The sequence below is a fragment of the Alosa alosa genome, chromosome 17 (assembly GCF_017589495.1).
Source record: "Alosa alosa isolate M-15738 ecotype Scorff River chromosome 17, AALO_Geno_1.1, whole genome shotgun sequence".
Classification (NCBI taxonomy): Eukaryota; Metazoa; Chordata; class Actinopteri; order Clupeiformes; family Clupeidae; genus Alosa; species Alosa alosa.
In genome coordinates, this window is record NC_063205.1 from 18012951 (window position 1) to 18031730 (window position 18780).

Sequence of the window (18780 nt, forward strand, 5' to 3'; positions counted from 1 at the left end):
CTAGCATTTCGCCTGTCAGCTAGCTAAAAAGATTGAGTGCTTAAACTAACATATATAGTGGTCTATTTAGTGGTGTATGTGCTCTGACTAAGTTTGTGTGGCATATAAACCACAATTAGTGTTGATACAAGTGCCAATGTTAGGCGTAGAAATATTTTAATCACATACAAATGTTTGTGTTACAGTTCAGGTAGTCTCCGCCATCTTGGTCAGACTTTTTGTAACTCCCGCCTCAAACACAAAGGCGCCAGACCTGATTGGTTCTCGAATGGTCCTCATTTAAATAAAGTTAAACTTTGGCCAACTTTGTTTAGCCTGCCTCGGCGATTAAACTTTCATTTAAGCCCAACTAAAGCGAATTTAGTCTCCATTCAACCTCAATGAGAGCGACCGAAATTTCGTTGTGTGGAAACACACCGTTAGTCATGAAAAAAAAAAAGGTCATTGACGAACATATTTCCTCTCGTCTCGTCTGACAGAAATTAACACTGGTGTGTGTGTGTGCACTGCTGGTGATGCTGAGGGAGATATGAAAGAACGAGTCACGAAAATCAGCAGAAAAAAAAAAACAACTTAAAAAAAATGCCAGAAGTTCAAGACGACATACTCTCAAAAAATCATGTCCTTTTTCATGAAAGCTGTGCTATGCAAATGAAGAGTGGTTGTGAGTCAGCCTCCGACAACAATGCATTCCCCTCCCTCTCTCTTTTCTCTTGCTCACGCTCACTTTATCTCAACCGATCATTATCCACGGGTGTAGAAAGAAATCGTCTCCGCTGCCAGTCCAATTTCGCAGCAAAAATGCAAAACCTGCGTGGAGTACACAAGCAGGAGCAAGGGGAGTAAGCTGCATTAATATGTAATGAATTCCCCACAAAATCAGTCGCTTCATGACTGCATGGAACTGCTTAGCCAGTTCAATTTTCCCAGGCACACCGAGACCTGGGCAAAACATGATAATAGAAAATTCGCCATATCCCTGCAGTTTCCATTCAGCGACAACGGCCTAATGCTAACTCTATCCACCCACTGCATCATTGGAATGAACCAGGCCGTGGCTCCTGAGTTTATATCAGTACTGATCTGTACCAGCCCTCTATAACGTCAGGTCTGAGCCTAGGCCTGTCTGTACACCCACCCCCCCCCCGCCCCACCACTACCACTTCCTCCAGATCCTCCCCACCAAGCCCCAAGCCTGTTCACCTCATCCAGCTTCGACACTTGCACAACCTGGCTGGCAGACCCGGAGGTGAGCATCAGGGTGGACGTGATACCCCCATTTTCAGTTTTGACAGCTGGCAGACGGAGAGGGAATGATGGGTATATCTGGCTCCACTCAAACGAACCGATGGCCCTCTGGCTCAGGCACGTACCGACCTGGCTCCACACCCCCACGGAGACGCAGGAGAGGTGGACGGAGCGCCAGCGCCAGCGCCGGCCTCAGCTTACTAATGTGTCTCATCTCCATGGTGCACTAAAGGAACTGCTGTCTGGACTAGCACTCCCTAGAGGGGCTGCCATGTCAGAGGCAAACTCACGTCAGCAAAGAAGGCCTACACACTACGGAACACCCACCCACTGTTTTTCCATTAATAAAAGAGACATCTTAAAGAGTAAGCTTAGGAGATTCAGTATAACCAGTTGGCAGAATTGCCTACAAGGTCACATGAACCCATTTGGGAAATCCTGCAACAGCAATTATTTGATGGTCTCTAGGTTCCATCTTTGCATTACTAGTTTATTACAGCTTGGTCTGGCCAATATGAGCCACAGGATGAATCAGCCAATTACTAGCCCACCTCATGCCCACCCTCAATACACTGTACGGCTCTATCGATTCAAAGACACTGACCATTTGGCCCTTTTGAAACCCACTTCAACTAAATGCAAATGATACAGTGAAGAACAGATGAACACACCTGCCACCCCATTCCATCTAGCTGCCAAGGCTATGAACTTTTTATGCAATTTTGTGGATGGACCACCAAGCAAAAAAAATACAAAAAAAGTTCACAGCACGACATTACAAACTACACCACCAAAAGCATGCTAACAAGCATGCTAGAAAGATTTGTGCTGTTGTTGCCATTTGTAGGTGTATGCATGCTTTTTCAGCCAATGCTAGTTACTGCTGGTTTCAGGCCTACATGGAAAGCAATAATTTCTTTAGCAAATGAAGGAGACTGGAATAGACTGGCGCCCAATGGGATAGTTTGGTCTCTGTATCTGCTTCTCCTCCACTGAGGCAGGCAGAGACACTAATGAGCAGTTGGGGTGATCAGGACAATCTACCAACCAACCCCCAATCCCCATTCTACTCTCATTGGGTAATGCAAAGATAAGCTGGTGTGTGTGTGTGTGTGTGTGTGTGTGTGTGTGTGTGTGTGTGTGTGTGTGTGTGAGTGAGAGAGAGAGAGAGAAAGAAAGAGAGAGAGAGAGAGAGATGTGGTGGTGGTGGTGGTGTGTGTGTGTGTGTGTGTGTGTGAGTGAGTGAGAGAGAGAGAGAGAGAGAAAGAGAAAAGAGAGAGAGAGAAAGAGAGAGAGAGATGTGGTGGTGGTGGTGTGTGTGTGTGTGTGTGTGTGTGTGTGTGTGTGTGTGTGTGTGTGTGTGTGTGTGTGTGTGTGTGTGTGTGGAGTGAGGTGCTGCTGGGGGAGGCTGATGCAGTAGGTTGGGGGTATAATGTATGAGGTGGGGGGTGGGCTGGCGTAATTAGACCAGAGAGGCCACTTGTAAGTGGGCCGCCAGTCATGAGGGGCTCTTTTACTCGCCACAGATGTCAGCCAGCTGCCTACATGTGTGTGAACAAGCGTGATGTATCAGTGCCCGTTTGTGTGTGTGTGTGTGTGTGTGGGGTGTGTGTGTGTGTGTGTGTGTGTGTGTGTGTGTGTGTGTGTGTGTGTGTAAGGGTGGGCGATTCCAACTGTGGCAGAAGGAGGTCTCCATGGCGACGGCAGTAAGGGAGCCCACGGCACCTGTGTGGCAGCTGCAGTGTCGCGCAGCAGTGGACAGGCAGCTCCGCACCTGATTGGTCAATGGGACCAGTGGAAATTGCAGGCAACGGCAATTCGGAGGGAGATGAGGAGAGACGTATTGATTCTCCTGTCATTACTCCATATTTCCATGCTTATCTGGACCAGGTCATTCCGGACATATTCAGTACACTGACACAGAAGGAATGGCAAAAGGGAAAATCGTGGAATAGAGAGCAGTACAACAAACAAATTTGTCTTCACCCAAGACTCTAGAGGACTCTATGGTCTTTGAGCACCTTGGGTTAATTCCATTGCGTTTAAGTGTGCTATATAAATAAATGTGACTTGACTTGATATAACAAAATGCTATCAGTGTTCTGCAATGCAATGTCTTGCCAAAGCCTCTCTCTACTGCTTGTTTTGTTTTACTGCTTGTAGAGAGACAGTAGATACTACCATCATACAGAGCCATTCAGTCGTTTGCAGTGAAGTCATGCTGACAGACTGTATAATGCATTAGTGAGTCACTCTGGAAAAAGCTGCTATAAAAATGCTATGTCTGTTATATGCCAAAGCATAAAGGACTCTGTAAAGGAGCTTTATCCACAGGGACTCACTCAGCTATACATTTTATCAGTACACATCCTGTCTCCTAGATGGAGTTATCTGGCCACACACTGTGTGATGTGTTCCAACTGCAACTCGCAACAAAGATGAAGGCCACAGAGTGGAGACAGGATGCCATGCCTTTCTCTTTAAAAGCCCCCCCCGCACCTCCATCAGATTGCGCAACCACCTTGCTTCTGCAGGCCACTTCTTCTTCACCATGCCCACTCTGCAGAGGGATCAAAGCCATCCTTGGCCCCCAGAAAGAGCTCAGCTCCTCGGGTCTGAGGTGAGTGAGTGGGCCCCTCGCCTTCACCTCCATCTTCCTCTCCATTCCCTTTGTGGACCTCAGAGGCTTTCATGTGGGTCAGTGGATAGGGGGTGAGGGTGGGTGTGGGGGTATTACAAAGATTGGTGCCCCTATTGGCTTTTTTTCCATATTTTCCATAATGCAGCTACAGAGACTGTGTGTGAGTGTCAGTGTGTGTGTGTGTGTGTGTGTGTGTGTGTGTGTGTGTGTGTGTGTGTGTGTGTGTGTGTGTGTGGTCATTCAGAGGGAAGTCCATTTGTGGTGATTGTAAGGATAGGCTGCGCAGAGAAAGCTTGGGGGGGCACTCAACAGCAAATGGAACAAAGTGAGGCTAGTGTGTGGTGAACAAAGACTGCTTCACACACGGTCAGGCAACATTAGCCCTGGAAGTGCGCCTGTCTGTCCGGAGCCTTTGTGCTGGGCTCTTTTTGAGCTGTTATTCTGGGTAAAACCATTTCACAGCTTGGTTATATCCGGTCATTCATGTGTCAACTGGGGCTTACAAAACTTTTTTTTCTTTCTGCCATAACCAGAGAGGCAGCCAGGGCCTACTGGTTAGCGCTTCGGATTTGTAACCGGAGGGTTGCCTGATCGAACCCCGACCAGTAGGCATGGCTGAAGTGCCCTTGAGCAAGGCACCTAACCCCTCACTGCTCCCCGAGCGCCGCTGTTGTTGCAGGCAGCTCACTGCGCCGGGATTAGTGTGTGATGAGTGTGTTTCACTAATTCACGGATTGGGATAAATGCAGAGACCAAATTTCCCTCACGGGATCAAAAGAGTATATATACTTATACAGTTTGAAAAGGACTGCTGCCTTGGACCACTAATGCATCACCTATACTAAAAACCGCATTAACTTCATTACTATGCTCATTTTCCATCGCAATGGCAGAATTGAATGATACTATTTTCAGAGCATACTCAGGTAAGAGATGATACCTGGTAGGGCATGGACCCCGCCCTGATACCACACAGAACCAGAAGAAGCACTATCCAAATCCCACACGGAACCAGAAAAAGCACTATCCAAATCCCACACGGAACCAGAAGAAGCACTATCCAATCCGTCCCCTGAGTACAGAGTTCTCTCCATAGCCGTTAGCAGCTCTGCTGCCTTTTTCTATTAGCCATGTTGATGGTGTTCAGCTCTGCTGTGTGGCGCTACATATGGCTCCTTTGTTTCCCACAGGAGAGAGCTGACATTGCCACAGCTGCCTCAGCAGTTTCGGCTGGACGCAGGGCAGTGGCTGGGGGAGAGAAATGCAGACTGTGGGTAGTAGGCCCTCAGCCAACACACACACACACACACACACACACACACACACATACACACACAGAAGATGGCATTTCAAATGTGTGTGATGAGCAGATGCAGTGGGCAAGAACAGGGCAAGGAGAAAGAAAGAGAATGAAAGAAAAAAAGAAAGAAAGAAAGAAAGGACAAGAGCAAGAGGGAGAAAGTGTGTGTCAAAAAAAAGAGAGAGAGAATTGCCAATAGGTTTGCTAGGACTAAATGCTAAGTAGTAGTGCTAAAATGTAAATATATGATGCAGGTGTTGCACACTTTTGCGGCTGATTTGGATAAATATGTAAAATATATAACCTTAATAAAGCATTCTCACCATTTTTTCCCAAGCCATTGGTAATGACACACATGAAGTGCGTCCACATTATGTTTGCTCAGGCAACACGGAGGAACGCCTTCCCACCCTGTCATCTGTGAATTCTTGGCCACTGTGCCTATTCTTGTAGGTGTGAAAACAATGACGTCGAGATCAGAAATAACAGCACATTCTGGGGAGGCCTCTTTGTTCCTTAGCAACCCTGCGGTAAACTTGGTCCTACAGCTCAATGCTAACGAGAAGAGTGCAGATCTATGAGGGCCTCTGGACACATAGCTATGGTTACAACCTTTAAGAGGCAGAACCAGCCAGGGCCGTTGTACTAATGTATTTTGTGAGTGAGTATAGCAGACACATATAGAGTGAGTATAGTGTGTACGATTTATGTTGTGTTGTTCAAATGAGTTATAATTTCACATTACATAACTCTTTGTTCCCCCTTCGCTATGTTTTATAGCCCATGAGAAAGGTAATTCATCTTTCTTGTATGGATTGCAGTAAGTTGCAATGTGGAATCACAATGGCAAGCTATTTTGAGATGGGCAAAAAATGGAAATTCTAAAACAGATAGTTCCAGCCCTTGATTACCTTGATTACCTTGATAGAGTCGCATTCGATGTCGTTAAATGATGCCGTAAAATCCAGCACAAACATACACCTTGACCGCATTTCGTTATATATTACTGTGCTACCACAACTCGATACAAAAGTTCGAAGTTGCTTGGCAACCATTCTGATAGAGGAAATATATTTCTTGGTGGAAGAATGATTGTCTATGAATACATTGTTACATTTCTCGTTGCTGTGCCTTTATTTTATGAAATCTTGCCAGATACTGTATATGTAGTAACCATTTTAGAAAAGCAATAAGCCACTCGAGTCCGTAGGTTACACTGATTTTATAACAGCTAAGGAAGGTTTTAGGATCTCCGTTTGCGTGTTGTGCCTAACAACGCTGTTCTAAAATCAGTGTAACCTACGATCTCTCGGGGCTTATTGCTTGAATATCTAATACTGGGCCGACTGGACAGGGTGTTCAGCAACTGGGACACTGTGACCAGGCACTGTTCCGGTTATGCGTCACACACCAACCCTTACAGCCGAAGTGGATCATGGCCTGAATCATCTGTAGCAACTGAGGTTGGCTAGCCTGGGTTTTCCCATGCTGCCTTACACGCGCGATTTCATTCACGCTGCTAGGCAGCCTGGATTCCATGGACTTCGTTTCCACCTCAACGAAGGAATCAATCACAGAACGGAGGGGGGGAGCAAGATGATGACGACGCAAAGTAGCGGTTATGAGCTACATACAGACGCATTTGATAGACATTCGTAGCACCCAGTAATTCGTAGCGCCCAATAAACGGCTTTGGGCATTCGTAAAAAAACGTTTCAAATACGATACATAAATACAAATACGAGAAAATGTACATGTAGTTCCAAGACCCCATCTCAATGAGATGAGGTTTGGCATTAGCCAGGCTAGAGGTTGGCCATGTGTATGGCAAAGCTGACTACTGTATGAAGGTGCAGAAAAGGTCACTGTTTAGAGACCCTGCCGGGTCATCACAGTTTCCTGGCACTGCCACACTGCTCGGCTGCCTAGGGGGATAAAACTGTGACCTAATCAGAAGTCCAGAGCTCATCAGCTGTCCCGACCCCCCAGAGATGAGGCGATGTCATTTCAGGATGGATGAGAAATAAATATATAAATAATAAAGAACAAGGGAAACAGGCATGCTGGGAGTTTGGGAAATAGCCAACAGAAGGTGAGAGAAACAAGAAAAAGACCTGACCTGCTGTCTTTTACTAGGGGTCACGTAACACAAGAGCTCATTGAAACTGATAAAGCAAATCCTGCTCTCTGTAGAAACAATGATAGAGTAAAAAAAAAAACCCGTTTGTGTCGTGGTTGTCCTCGTAGGATTGAGGCATGTGGTCTGGGGCTGTCCTGTTGACCTCAGTTATTGTGGCAGTGTTGGAAGAAAAAAGTCTTTGTCTCTTTTCCGACGTGCCAAGTGCCAACCGCTGTATCATTACGCCATTTCTGTGATTGCGTGGGTCACATTGTCCCCAATGGGGGGTAAGCAGCTCTCCCGGCTCTCAGCTCCGACGTGAGCTGAATGGCATCGTTTTGCGTTTCCTATTGAGATTTGCTGTAAGTTAAAATAGCTCTCTCATTTCTATGGAAATCACTACACATGCACATACATCATGGCAATATATACCTTCAGCCCAGCGGGGAGGTTCTCTCAGCTGAATCGTTTTTCCGTTGGTAAGGGAGGGAGGAAAAATGAGGGGAGGAGTGGAGTGGAAAAGGAAAGGAAAGAAGAGAAGAGAAAGAAATTGTGAAAAGAAACGCATGGGAAAAAAAGTGGGGATGAGGAAAAAAGAGAGGCAGGTGAAAGAAGTAAGAAAGGTCTTGGGCAGATATGACAGGAGAGGAGAGAGAGGCAAGGGAAGAGAAAAGAGAAGATGAGAGAAAGGAGCACAGGAAGAGAAGAGAGGATGAGATATTAAGAGGGGAAAAGAAGACGAGAACAGAGATATCAATCCAAACCAGTGCCAGTGCCAGTGCACAGCATGCTCGCCCCAGTGTCTGAACACTGTGAGACGACACCCAGAATTAAGCTCTGATGTTCAGTCTCTGGCTGTGTGTGGTGGAGCCAACGCAGCATTAAATAAGCATCTGGCTGTTTGGGGCGATGAGGCAGCCATCCTTGGGAAGGAGAAATCCCCCCGCACCTCAGAGCGCCAGCATTACACACTATACTTAACCACAGACAAGATGGAGGTTTGCTGTGAATTGTTGACACTGTGAGAAAGCTTCACAACTACGTACTGCAATACATGTGCTGTAGTTGTTCTTGCCTTAAAGGAAAAGTCAGATCGTGTCCGACGGGTGTTAGTTGTTTTGAGACCAGACCCTGAAAAATGGTAAATATCCATTCTTCCAAGCCATTTCCCTCCCAAAAAATGTAGATAAGCTCTGCTGACGATGTACCGAAGAGAGTCCATGGAATATAAATGACATTTAGTGATCTGCAGCGATAACAGGCAAAATAACCATGGGTAACACGAATCACCGCGCCACAATGTTGAGCTAATCTTGACTTTTGAGACAACAAGCAATGCATCGATAAGGAGCAAATAAATGTTTGTCTGACTGAGGCTTCTGACATGACTGACATGAAGACCTTGGCCTGACTAGATGTATGCTACCTACCTTTGCCCAATTACAGAGTCTGATGTGTGGTCTCTAGGATGCCTCCAAGCATTCACTCGCTGAATGAATGTCTCAAATACATACCAAATAAGACATCCTCAATGAAACAAATGGAAAACTCTTCGATGGTAAACCAGTCTGCACTGCAGGTTAGTGTGTGCAGATGATAAATACAGAGGCAGCTACATGGTGCTCCTCAGGATGTAAAAAAAGAATGCCCAGACACAGTCCAGACCAAAAGCCTCCTTGCAGGGGGTAGCTGTGTTCAGCAGGCCCCAGCAGCGAGGCTGATTACCCCTCTTCCTCCACCCTCCTTCCCCGGAGCAAGCCAGGGGTCTGATTGTGAGGAGTGGGTGTGCGCTTCTGAGGGGCATTAACATTGGTGTGATTGGAGCTCACCCCTATGGACTGTTTAAATATTTCTCAGGCAGATTAAGTTGGCTAAACATACAATCTGGAGCAATTACCTGAGCCATCAGCCCATGTCATTACCGAGACTGAAGTAGTGGGGTGGTGGGCGTTAGCTTAGTCAGGCCAGCGTAAAGCAAGTGCAGTCTTCTCTGCAGTTCGTCTGCAATTCTCAACAATGGCTAACTGGCCGTGGGTGAGGGGTGGTGGGAAGAATGGCTGCCACCACCACCTTGAACTTTAGAGAAGATGCTTATCTCACCCTCTTGCCTTTTTTTCAAAGGTGAGAAAGGACAACTACACCCTCCCGGGAGCAGAGCTAGGAAGAATAAAAAAGAAAAAATCACCAGTAAAGTGACCATACATTGTTTTCATGCCATTACATATTTACACTGCTCTGTATGCGTTTGGTGACATTTAGACTCAATGGGCTGTTTTGACGGGGCATTCTTCCATCATCCGGTTATCGCCTCTATTGATTTCCTGGAGAGAGGGGAAAAATGAATACAGGTGCCCAGCCTCGGCCATCATCATTTAAAGGGAGCAACCCTTGCTAGAGAGCTTTTCATCTGCACAGATATGCCGCTTCGGTTTGTCAAATGAGTTTATTCCCTAAGCAAAAGGAAAGTAAGTGGCTCCTCTCAATGTTGGAGTTTATTCATATTCAGTATTGGAGGAATTGGTTTAATTCTCAAAATACCACACACATGTACAGAGAATCTGTCTCTCTCTTTCTCTCTCTCTCTCTCTCACACAGACACACAGACACACACACACACACACACACACACACACACACACACACACACACACACACACACACACACACACACACACACACACACACACACACACAAGTCTAGCCCTTCCATCTGTACTGTCTATTCTATTTTAAGCTCCTTCAAATATGATTTAGCGTATTTTACACTAACCAAATGTTACTTTGCATTACCTATGCGCCTGCCTGTGTGTTAGCCTGCTTTAGAGGTGCCTGAAGCAGCACGCCATATCGTCCGAGTGAGTCACTACCGCTGGCTGATCTCAGCACAGTATGCAGGATCTGCCCCAGATACTTCTCACAGTGCAGACTTCTCTTCTGAGGTCACTCATGGCCTTTATTAAGTGTTGTAGTATCTAAAGAATAGATTACATAGACCAAATTAAGATTCCCTTGTCGGCTTGGGTTCAGTGAGGTGGGTCTCAGGGTAATGTTATTAACAATAGCAATACAACAATTAAAAAGTGATTACAAGCTAAACCATTTAGCTCATGTTCTCTAAGAGTATTGCATTGTACTTAAAAATAATCTTATATTAAAATGTATGTGTCAATATTCTCCCTCATCCATAAAGTCAATAAGGCCACCTTTTTACAGTAAGGTTGAGTAAGGAATTCATGTGAAATTCAGATGAAATCTATATGAGGCTTTCCCTTCAGATGAGTCACCATCTCTGCCTGATTTCAGCAAAGCTTACGTTACCTGCCCCAGATATTTCTCACAGTTCATGAGTAGATTAAGAAAAAAAAATTCTCTGGCTTTGATCCAGCTAATTCTCCCGTTGCTTTTGATCCCTCCTAACATACTGACTTTTTGAGTAAAATGATTTAGCTTGAGCTGCTTCCTCGAGCTGAGAGGTCAGCTTGATGTGTCAAATGCGCCTCGACTCCTCTCCCTCCCACTACGCGGGATGTATATAATCCTATATAAAATGCTGGGGATAGATGTATAGCTTTAAGGACTTCAAAGAGCTATTTAAGACGCTGTTTAAGATGCAAAAGAGTGGGATGCCAGCAGCAATAGAACTTGCAGGGGTGAGAGAGAGAGAGTATGTGTGTGGGGAGATTCTCTCTTTGATGCTCCATCGGAGGGAGATTAAAGATGACGCAGGGTTTGCCACATGAAGGAGGAAGGTCAAAGGTCACATGCAGATCAAGGATCCAGCGAAGTGGATCTCATTGAGTCGGAGCAGTGGCTGAGTCAAGCCGGCTCTCCTCCAGACAAGGAACGGTGGACTAACAGCAACCTATTTGCAAAGTGGACCGCTGATGCCAAGGGCACTTTTAATTAAGACTACCCAGAAGACTGCTCAGGTAAGTACACAGACCCACAGGCTAACAGTAGCAATAACAGGGAGGCTACACCAAGTACATAGCTGAAGAGTTCTGTTCGCAGAGTGTCGGCTGCTACAATTAGCTTCCACTGTAATCAATGGAAGTGGCAACGCAACATGTAATAGCAGCATGTGCATTCAAAAATGATGACCAGTGTTCTAAAACTATTTTTACGCTCCGCGAACAGAGCACTTTCCTTGCAGACCTGCTGTAGCACGGGCCTAACACAAGCATTAGTCCCCTGATGTGATGACGAAACATTTGGATTAAAAATGTGTGTTGAACTATGATCAACTTAAAAGTGGTGTGTTCTAAAGTAAAATTGTTCCTTTCAATCCTTCCTTCTCACTACTGTAACAGTATAAATATTTCCTGTTCTGCCATTCTGACTAAACCTAAAGGTATATATCACTGCACCCTTGTTTAACTGTAACTTCAAATATGACACTGTTTGGTTCTGACCCAAAAGGGAATACTCTGGCTATACTCAGAAAGCATAACAGGGCACTGAAACATGTCAATGAGCTCACAGAGAGCACTATCCACATTCATAAATATGATGTGATTCAAGGTACCATACTGAGAGTTCTGCCATGGTGCTGGGATTTGAGTGGTAAGACAAAAAAAAGGTAGAAAATCTTTTTGATGTTTTGAAGGTTTTGATGTCATGGACATGGCTTTGAAGCTCCTCTGGCATACCTAAAAGCATAGGAAATGCTCTGGAGATCAATACAACTTCAAAGCTCCAAAAGCTGTTTTCTGTTTTTTTTTGTTTTTGTTTTTGTTTTTTTTTTGTTTTATTTAGTTTTTCTCCCCTCACCTAACACTGGCACAGAACAACGCCCACTAGTTTACTTAAAAATGCAAAAAGACAAGTATGATATCTACACAAGCAAGCGGCATGACTTAGTGATTCCATTTCAGAGTTTATGGCGTACGTTATTGAATACGATAGTATCACTATTCATCTAAAGAATAAAAAAACTCTGATTTGGCCAATGAGGACTGCTGAGCCTCAGTGAGTAGGCAGACATCAAGGGGTACCCTGTGAGATTGTGTTAAGACTTTCCCACACAGGGGTCCTTTACAGTGCTTGTTTTCCATCTCTCTGATAAGGCCTGTGTGAAGATCTCCACCATCTTCTCTGCTGGCACTGAGGTTAAGTGAATGTCAGAGAGAAGCTGAGCCTCTGAATGCAGTCGGAACATGCTAAGTGCGTTATTGTGTATGAGTGTATGGATGTGTGCGTGTTTCTCCGAACGAAACAATTATCTACATAAATACTAGCATTGATTGATGTAGTATTAATTCGTACCTAAGGTCTCTTCTGCATTATAACTTGAATGTTATTTCTCATTTTTGTATAGTAGCATCTGCTTAATGAATAAATGTAACTCTTATGCAACATGGGAAATTGCAAATGTGTGTATGTGTGTGTGTGTCTGTTTCTGTGTATGTGTGTCTTTATGCATATTTCTGTTTATGATTTAAAACCATCTGCTGAAATAAATTGGAAAATTCAAATCAGTGCCACTGGATGTCTGTATATTTGTGTTCTTCCTAAGCTCTAACAGCCTCTCTGACAGGTGACATTTCTCCTCTCCTCTCTTCTACAATTCAACACATCTCCTGCTGCAGCTCACTGGTTACCCGCCAAAGCTGAAAGTATCACCCATCCTCTTATTGCCTCTCTCTGTCAGTGCACAGTCGAGTGTGCTCGGAGTCACAGGCCATGGCCCTCCAGGCCAAACCTCATCCGAGGGAATCCCCCAGACTTCCACACAGGTGACCACAGAATGACCACTCCATCACATGACCTGAGCAGCACTGAGTGATTGAATGAGCACACGAACGCAACCCCATAGGAAAACAAAACACGTACAGCTCTCTGATAAGCCCGACTGGCCAGCTAAAGCTCCCCTGCCTGCAAGCACGCGTAGTGAGTAACTGTGTGTCACATGGCACTGCTGTTACCAAGGAGAAATCGGCACAGAGACAGCATCCCATACGTGCAGAGAACAGCGTTCTCTCATCCCAGACACAGGGGAGAGGTGTGGAGGTGCTGTAAAGTTTGCATAATGATCTGTTTTGTCTATTTGTTCTGTGAAACATGCATCTTTTTGTTTCTATGTGTCTTCTGTCTGAGAACAATATAATAACTGTTCTGAAGACCAGAGGGAACATCATAATTATCTGAGGGACCAATTTGATGATAGCATCATCAATGGCATGTTGGCTGGTTAGTAAATAGTCAGTAATTGCAGTTAGTCATTGCAATTATATTACATGATGTGCTCCTTTGATACATGAAAGCTTTGAAACAATGGCTCGTTGACATGACCCACCTTGGGTGGGCAAGGGGGGTGATCTCCATACCCTGGATCACACTGTCTTATAGGAACATTATAGGTTAGAGGACAATTACAGTGCATGTTTCTGATCTGAGTTCTGTCATGATTGGTCTTTAGTGTAATTATAGATTACATTCAAGAAATGCCACCCCCCCCTTTTCAACTCGGGATCATGCTATCAACCAAAAATTCTATAGCTCCGCTCTAGAATCTCTGCTATCACCAACAACACAATAATTAAAAAGATATTACAAACAACATAGTTATAATGTGATATTAAGTAGGCCTAAGACTCAAAGTATCGTGATGCATAAAAAGTAACTGGATAGTAAAACATATGTGTTCACTAATTCACGGATAGGATAAATGATGTTGGGGGCATCTGTGGCCTACTGGTTAGCGCTTCGGATTTGTAACCGGAAGGTTGCCGGTTCGAACCCAGACCAGTAGGAACGGCTGAAGTGCCCTTGAGCAAGGCACCTAACCCCTCACTGCTCCCCGAGCGCCGCTGTAGCAGGCCGCTCACCTCACTGTGTGTTCACTGTGTGCTTAGTTTCACTAATTCACAGATTGGGATAAATGCAGAGATCAAATTTCCCTCACGGGATCAAAAGAGTACAGTATATATAGTGATATACTTATACTTACTTAAATGCAGAGACCAAATCCCTTGTATACGCAAGTATACTTGGCCGAGAAACCTGATTTACATTTACATTTACATTTTATGCTTTATTATACCGACTGACAATGGGTCGACCCCAGACCCCATTATAGGCTCAAAAAATATACAAAAAAAAAAAGCAGGTGCTAAATATCTTTAACTCGACCTTCTGTTGCCCTTGACCTAACACTGCCCAATCACCCAAGTACACTTTCAATCTCAGCACTATGTGTAAATATAACTGATATGAAAGATCCCACAACCCTTAGAGTTAGCTGTGTTTAATGTTTAAAACGGAAAACTTGGATTGCCTTGATACCAAATGCTGGTGCTCATGATGAAATGATTACATTTGCATCACATTCTCTGTTCATTTCTGAAGGTAATGATTATAGTGGATCTGGGCACTCTGTAATCACTATCAAAGAGACTGAGTCGGTGCCTTTGGACCTTAATGCACTTCTCCTTGACCTCCTTGTTGCATAATCTTGAAATTCATTTAGATTTTGAATGGTTCCTGACAGGATACATGGTGAAATGATTAGGGAGCACACAGACACAAACACAAACACAAACACAACACAACACAACACAACACAACACAACACAACACAACACATCTGATTGTCTCCTGTCAGGATCTCTCTTGTGTACATTTGACACTGCAAGGATGTTGTGTATTAAAACGGCAAAATACTGTTCTGACTCTGATTGCATTTGCATGTACCGGCACTTGCCTGATCATCTTTAAAGATAATTATTATGAAGAGACATGTGGAGTTGATGAGACACAGGGTACAAATTTCTTCTGAATCATTCGTGGGAAATGAATTGTATGGTATTTTTTGTTGTTGTTATGTAAGTCTTACAATTTCAGAAGGCCATGTTTTGGAGAGATAAAAATGGAGGTTCGGAAACCAACGACACACACCCACATACAGCAGCTTGAGTGTATTCCCATGCCATGAAAGACACAAACACACACACACACACACAAACAAACACACACACACACACACACACACACACACACACACACACAGTGTGATATCTACCTTGACAAGAATCAGTTTCCATATAGGGTTTAGTGTTTCGTTTGCGCCATAATCCTTCCATCATTTTGTTAAAAGAAAGGACACACAAAGAACTACTGTAATTCAAAACCCCATACAGGGATCTGGATTCACGTCTTCGTGTTATTAGAAAGGGGACAATTCAGTGAAATTCGCCAGGGTGGAACAGGAGGCTCCGAGGGAGATGTGATATGACTCCCTGTGTAACTCCAGCCTCGTAGGAGAACGAGAGGCGGCCGCGCCAATTGACTGAATTAGCACAAAGATGAAATAGTGTAATGCGAAGATTAAAAGATGAACACTGAAAGCATGGGTTTGACAGCGAAACACAGACCCACACACAGAACCACAGACACACGCACACACAAGGGACAAAACCGCATCTCGTTGGTGGGAGCAGAAAGAAGTGATCATTTGACGGTGTTAGTGGCTTTGCCAATAGCAGCAGCTCTAAAGATAGTGAGGACCAGAGAATAGCATACCAATAACACACTCACAAAGGCCTTAATGCACCTAGTGCACCTCTAGAGAACACTGAGTACCCTGATGGTTCCAAAGGACTGAACACAGACCCATAAACTTTAAAAAAAAAACATAAAAGCTCCTACTTCCAGTCTACCCCAATCTGTATTCTTAAAATAGATGTCCTATTCTCCTTTCACAAATAGAGTGCACTCACACCAACCATGCAACAACAGCATTGTGGAAATGCATACCAATTTATGGAGTGTGGATGAAAATTACATAATTAACAACATTGGATTATTCCTGGAAAGAATTCTTAGCTGTTTCTAAACCTACTCCTTGAAAAACTGACAGATTTAGACAGATGTAGACACTATTGTGATTTATAGAAGCATGTCCTCCGTTGCCAACGAAAGAATACAAGCAAAGCTCCCTTTGAGAGGTCTGTGGTATTGGCCAGTGGCTTTGTGTGCCCTTTGAAGGACCCAGATTGATTCACTATTTGTTTAGAATTTGTGTCCATTCCATTCTGCCCATGCTGGACTTATCTCTAACTCAGTCTCCCCCCAGGGTCGCCGTAATTTCATTGGACAAGAGGAAACTCACCAGTCGTCCTATCTACAACAGATATGAAACAAGCAAGCAGGCAAACAAGGTGACCAAACTGACTAGAAAATGTCACCCACGATGGCTTGGTGAGCAGTGGCTCTGAGCCATCAATGGTCAGAGCTTAACTGCACTCATGCTGAAACCATACTAGATTCCCCACTGCACGAGCTAATTGCTGTGCACAGTCTCATAATAATCTTATTACCATCCCCGCATCATGTATTCCCACTGCCTCTCTTAGTAAAGTTGGCCCAAAGCCATTTACATATATGCATATATATATTAGAGAGAGTGAGAGTGAGAGAGAGAAGAGAGAGAGAGAGAGAGAGAGAGAGAGAGAGAGAGAGAGAGAGAGAGATGAAAGCAGATCTAATCCCATCAAACTCATTAAGCAATGTACAAAAAATTCTGGCTAATCAACACAGAGATATGGCTCTGGATCTCCTGCCTCATCCTCTGGGGATGTTTAAACATCAGTTCACAGCAGGGATAAAAAGCATTGCTGCCAGTACTAGTACAGGTTCTCTTCTAAAGCGCCTATGGAATATGAGAGTATTGACCTTGCTGTTCAAATCCAACACCTTCACTAGCCTGCTGAGTAGAATCCCTTATACGCACACACACACGCACACTATCAAACCACCACAACAACCACTCTGCTGGTGTCTCATAACATCAACGTGTGTGGAATGAGCACCTGGGTTTTTAACGGTCACTACATGGATTATCTTTCTAGGTAATCTAAGAGGATTAAGAGCAGTAGTCACTGATAATACACTACCATACACAGACAAAGTGTGTGTGTGTGTGTGTGTGTGTGTGTGTGTGTGTGTGTGTGTGTGTGTGTGTGTGTGTGTGTGTGTTTGTGTGTGTTTGTGTGTGTGTTTGTGTACAGTATGCATGCCTGTGTCTATGTGAGTGTGTGTATGGGTGTATGTGTGTGTGTGTGTGTGTGTGTGTGTGTGTGTGTGTATCTGTGTGTATGCCTGTGTCTATGTGAGTGTGCGTATCTGTGTGTATGCCTGTGTCTATGTGGGTGTGTGTATGGGTGTACAGTATATGTGTGTGTGTGTGTATCTGTGTGTATGCCTGTGTCTATGTGCGTGTAGATGGGTGTAGGTGCACATTTGTGTGCATGCATGTGTGTGCTCAAGCATGTATGTACAGTAGGCTTGCACTGCTGTAAGATGGAATAGGGAACAGTGGGCTTGAAGATAAGGTATGTCCCACTGGTATCAACAAATTACATTACATTACACAATCTCCTACTATAATCACCAGAGCTGACTTTCTTTACCACTGCACCGCGCACACACACACACACCCTGGACACCGGGCGGCAGTGGGGACCCAGCACAGAGTGCGGTCACCCCGGCAGGTCGTGATTAATACCGCAGCTAATGGGATGAGGCTGGCCCGTCTGCCGGACGGCACGGAGGCGGCAGGCAATCCGGACGAGCCCCGAACAGGGACGTGCACAGTGCATCCATCACACCTGACAGCTGGGATGGCAGCGGGATGCTTCATTCATCAACGCCGGAGGGGGTGGAGACGTGGCGGGGGCGCCATCCGTAGACGGTGTCAGCCACAGCGCCGGCCAGTAATTACTGACCGCTGTGGCCTGGAGTGACACTAGACAAACTGACTGTACATTAGACAGGGAGGCGCTTTACAGAAGAGGGTCAGAGGTAAAGAGAGAAATGGGGGGTAAAGTGAAGGGCATCCAGTCGTGATTATAATAAGCCAAAAGCTGTAATCACTCAGTGGGTTTGGAGGAGCCATGATAATAATGATTAACATGGGGGTTTGTCATAAATTTACATCCATAAAGTACTTGTCAAACTGAATGGATCAACTGGTAAAGTAAACAAGCATAAAATTACTTTAGGTCAGATAACGATGAAAAAGAACTTTAGGTCAGATAACAATGAAAAAGAACTTTAGGTCAGTTAACGATGAAAAAGAACTTTAGGTCAGATAATGATAGTCCTGACATGACATTATAGATCAGGTAATCATGGCCAGAAGAAACTGAAATGGTAAAGGAAAGGCATCTAATGCAAAACACAATTATACAGTGATCATACGTGACTAAAAAAGGAGTCTTTATCAGGACTGACTGACTGACTGACTGATTGATTGACAGAACATTTTGTCTGTTAACTGGCCCCAAACTTACTGGCATATGCTCTAAGGAAACATTCACAAAACCTTTAACGTGAATATATTCATTCAATTACAATTGTGTGACATTCCCATAGGGCCTGTATCAACTCTTCACACCCCAGCCCATCCTCTAAGTCTAAGATGTGATTTCATTGCCTCTGGTGTTCCAATTGGTTTACCCAGGATCTCGTTAT

At 44.6% G+C, this 18780-nt stretch overlaps 1 protein-coding gene across 5 annotated transcripts in view; it reads right to left on the reverse strand.

Annotated features, from left to right (window-relative positions):
• The window catches only part of syt1a (synaptotagmin Ia), a 195752-nt gene that overhangs the window by 116697 nt on the left and 60275 nt on the right, over positions 1-18780 (reverse strand). The window lies entirely within an intron of this gene.